At 41.2% G+C, this 4,625-nt stretch overlaps 1 long non-coding RNA gene across 5 annotated transcripts; it reads right to left on the bottom strand.

Moving 5' to 3' along the window:
• Positions 1-214: 214 nt before the first annotated feature.
• LOC106024029 lies at positions 215-3,795 on the bottom strand. Of its 5 annotated transcripts, none has more exons than XR_004576466.1 (9): positions 3,528-3,795; positions 2,857-3,043; positions 2,332-2,761; positions 2,155-2,220; positions 1,730-1,915; positions 1,507-1,602; positions 1,262-1,319; positions 916-1,050; positions 215-720 (listed from the first exon to the last, which is right to left on the bottom strand). It is a non-coding gene; the product is annotated as an uncharacterized LOC106024029 (long non-coding RNA). The 5 variants fall into 5 exon arrangements; XR_004576465.1 differs by having other exon boundaries at positions 1,262-1,316; XR_004576467.1 differs by having other exon boundaries at positions 1,262-1,316; positions 2,710-2,761.
• Positions 3,796-4,625: the final 830 nt, after the last annotated feature.

Genomic DNA, 4,625 nt, shown 5'->3' with positions numbered 1-4,625 from the left:
GCTACTCCTAATCAGAGCATCTGGACAGAGCTTAGTAAACAGCTAGACAACAAGATCACTGCAAAGGCACTATACACTTTTATTAATTAAACAGACACAACATCTGGAAGGCTTTAGGGTTTACTCATGAAAGTGATCATGTAACAAGTGGCAGTAGTGATGACACTGATTTTGAGCCAGGGTCCCTTTCCTCCAGTCCAAAAGATTGCTACACTTTTGATGTTGAAGTTCCATTTCAGAAATGGATTGAATTTATGCCTGAAACAGTGACATACAAAAACAAGTTCTCTAAAACAAAAAAAAGGAATACACAATTTTGAAGCCTGGTATCTGGACGCATGTGATAAATCATCACATTTGGCAAGAAGTGAAATGCCCCTGCACATTTACTTTTAACAGAGCCAAGGTCTATCCATCGGTCACAGACAAATATATTCTAATCATAGGCAACTGTAAGGAGTGTCGTGGCCAAGTTCACATAAATGTGACAAAAAGCCTGAAATAAACTGCACAATGATGTGCAGGTGTTCGCTTAAAAACACTGATGACTCCCTGCATACTGGCTGTTCCAAACGTCCGATGTCTGGTAACTTGCGTGTGCAGATATCCAAAGAACTGTGTGAAGGTAGAAAGGAACCCCATGTATGGAGGGCATCAGAGGCAATAAAGCTGATGGATTTTGGAGATCCTGAGCCAAGTCATCTGCCTAATTTGGCCACCCTGCGCAAAGCAAAGCAGGAGAGAAATGATTTGGAATTAGGCGACAAGGATCCTATTCTGTCATTGCAGATGCTAAAATACAGTGCCCCTCACAGTGGTAGCATTAAAGACATTGGACTAGACAAGTTTTTTTGTCACTATTGGAGCCAAACACAAATGTATATGTACAAGACATTATTAAAGACATCTACTAACCCCACTGTGAGTTTTGATGCAACTGGCTCAGTGGTGAGGAAACTACAGAGACCAAATGGCAAGTCTGGCCATATATTCCTTTATCAGGGTGTTGTGGCAGGGGGTGAGAGCTCAAGTGTCCCAGTGGTGCAAATGCTGTCAGAGAGACATGATGTTAATGCCATAACACATTGGCTGACAGAATGGATACGCGCAGGTGCACCTACTCCAAAAGAGGTTGTGAGTGACTTTTCTCTGGCTTTGCTCGGAGCTTTGGTCAAGGCTTTTACTTCTCATCCTGATCTTAAGACCTACATCAATGAATGTTGTGGTGTCTTACTCGGTAGACAGTCAGCAAAAGTCCCACCTTGTTTCGTGCGGGTTGATGTTGCTCACTGCATCAAGATGATCTGCCGGTGGGACTGCTTGAAAAAAAAAAAAACACATCGCATTAAAGATTTCTTTGTTAGGTCAATAGCTCAGCTTCTCATGTCACAATCCATGGACGATGCAAGAGAGCTACTAAGATGCATTACTATTGTGGCTCTTAGCGAAACAGAGGGCAGTGACAGCTCTGGAGCCCCCCTCATTTCAGAAAGGTGCAAGAAATACCTAAAAGCCAGAATTGCAGAAGAGTGTGTCATCATTCCAGATGTAGAGGGTGCGGACCAGGAAGAAGTGGATCCATGTGACCAAACACAGACAGACCTGCAGCAGTGGGTAACAGATATATGTGAGGAGAGCAGGTCACTTGCCACATCTAATGGTGATCATGACAATATGCACTTCCTCCCTGAGATTATTCCAAATATAATCTGGCTTGCAAATGACTTACCTCTCTGGACAGGGGTAATGATCCCTCACTTCCGGAGCTCCAAAATCACTGCAAGTTCAGCCAATGTCGAAGCCGAGTTTAAAAACATCAAACGCGGCCTTTTCAAGCATGAACACTTGCCTATTCGAGTGGATCGATTCATTGCTCGACATCTGTCCTTCATTGAAGCCAACATGCATGTTTTTTCTGCAAAACAAAAGAGTGTGGAAAAAGGTGAAGAGGATGAGGCTGTTACAACAGAGATCGACACAGGAGTCAGTCCACTACCCACCACAACCTGCAGGATAGATGGAAGGCCAGAGATGGATGATTCCTGCTCTGGGAAGTCTGACAATGTCACAAACATCCATCCAACAGATGAAGAAGCTGTTGAAAACTGGAGAGGCTTAGCAGTTCCACCCAAAAAGAGGAAGAGGAGTTCATACCTCTCTCCTTGTCCTGAATGGCTCCATGCAGATCCATCTGTGAGAGGGAAAAGACTCAAAGTGGACCTGTTGAAAAATGGAAACAATCAACAGCCTGTTAAACTCAGGAAATCAAGAATCTCTGTGCTGAACACATGTGCATTTGATGCTTTTTGTCAATGCTTATGTTGTGCTTACTGTGATAGTGTAACTTTTGAAAATATTGTTTGCAATGAGGATTCCAACAACCTCCTCCAGCTAGTGAAATCCATCACCACAAAGGGTCTGAATGCACAGGCCTACATACAGAGGGCAGAACTGATGAGCGAAATATTCAAAGCTGTCCGACTGAAGTCTGGTGCTCTCCAAATTGATGCACAATGCCACATCTCCACTATCATTGAAAAGTCAATGACAAAACGCACTTGTGTTTCATTAACAAAACAGTGCTCTTCACAGAATTGTGGTCTCAGCAAACAAGTCACAAGGGAAATTGCATTTGTTTGTATTTCTGTTGCTGTACTGCAGGCTTCTGGCATGGCTCATCTTCAGACCGCGGTGGAAGAAGGCCTTTACCTTCCAGAGTCCCCCTGCCTCAGGCCGATCCAAAGTCTGTCACAGTGTCCCTCTGCAATCAAGCCAGATACCTCAGAAAAAGTGCTCTGTGTAGGGAAAGTTTCTCACAGTTACAGTCTGGGAGAACTTATGTGGATTGACACTGACCTGGGAAGCAACTCCACAGAATTTCCTTTGAGTGAATTACTATTGTGGCTCCAATCTGATGCTCCTGGGAAAGAGATTTACTTTACGGGCAGTCATTGCTTTTAGAGGAGGCTTAACCCAGGATGCTCTTGGACATTATGTGGCCTATTGCAGGAGGTCTCCTTGTGTCTGGGAGATGCATGACGACCTGAGAAGTGGAGTGACAGGAGCGTCAGATAAAAGCAAAACATGCCCACATGCTGTATTGTACACAAAAGACTGATTGCACTATTTAATTTCACAAGTTTAATTATTTTTGTTGAACTTTTTTGTATGCCACACACCCTTGTTTTCCTACTCCTGTTAGGAGAAGTAGTGTGCTATTTTATGGAAGTTTGCACTCAAGTCTATAATTTTGTGTGGTATATTTGGTTTGAAGACAAAGTGTTTTTAAGTTTAAGTATTTAAAGGTATTTTTTTTTGTTAATGGATGTTCGATAAAAAAATAGCAAATAGCTTGTCATGTTTAATAAAAAAAAAAAGAAGCCATAGTGAGCCTAAGAGACATATAGGCCAATAGGCCTTTACAATAAACACGTGTATAAACACAGCAAACAGATTATGGTGCGTGTATTTGTGACAGTTTTTATATTATTAACAAAACACAGCATACAGTAAGTAAAAACACTTACCTTGAAGTTTATGTTGCATCCACACATCCTGTGATCCGCATCAGTGTTCGTTAAAAGTTGAAAACGCACAGGATAACAGTAACCTATAAGTGAATATTGTCATATTGTCTTAAGGTCTTACCTTGTTACTTCAACTAGCCTACTGTTAAAAAAAATTATAGACGGCTGGTGCACCGTCTATAATTCTCTCTCATTCAATGTCTTTTCCATTCAGTTAGTTGTGCACAAACGGAGCACAAACGAACGAGAATTTGGAGCATGTGGGGGCTGGTGACGTCATTTTCTATAATTCAATGTCCAATATTTTAAAACCCAACGCAGCACAAACGAAACTTTTACCGGCACAAACCAGCACAAACGAAGCACAAACGATCGAGACTATTTTGTGGGTGAATTTGGAGAATGTGGGGGGGCTGGTTGACCTCAGATTGACCTACAAATATTATGTTGATATCTAAAAAACGGAAGCAGCACAAACGAAACTTTTTACAGCACAAACCAGCACAAACGGAGCACAAACGAACGAGAATAGTTTGACGACGTTTTGCGTTGGTGGGGGGGGCCAACTTCACGCAGGTCACTTGTTAGTGTGTGGTGTGGGGAGACAGCTGAACTAAAACTGAAAGTAATCTTGTTCTTTTATCTTTTGTCCTCCATTTTGAGACAAAGTTACGATTCGAAAATATTCACGTAAGTAGAACAATCTATTCAGAAGGACAGTATGAGGATGCCTGGAGTAAGACATTATTTGTTTCTTTGCTTGAGCTTAAATATTATCTGACAATCAACAGAAACGACACAAATCAACAGCAACAGTACATGTTATAAGTGAAACTGTGTCTGAGATGGTGGAGGAGCTTTACTGTACATATAGGATGGGTGTTACATCTTATGTACAGTAAACAGGACAGAGGCAAGTTATTCCGTCAGCATTCATTTCATGAACTAATTTAAACGTTAATCTCAACAGGTAATTTAATTTATTTAATTTTAAGTTAATCTTTTATTGAACAAATCATTTTAATCACAACAACATATAATTTATTTTGCTGTGTATTTCTTTGAATTATTAACATAACCAAACAACAATGGCTGTTC

This window comes from Esox lucius, chromosome 11, assembly GCF_011004845.1.
Source record: "Esox lucius isolate fEsoLuc1 chromosome 11, fEsoLuc1.pri, whole genome shotgun sequence".
Taxonomy (NCBI): Eukaryota; Metazoa; Chordata; class Actinopteri; order Esociformes; family Esocidae; genus Esox; species Esox lucius.
This window is presented reverse-complemented; position numbering and strand designations above follow the sequence as displayed.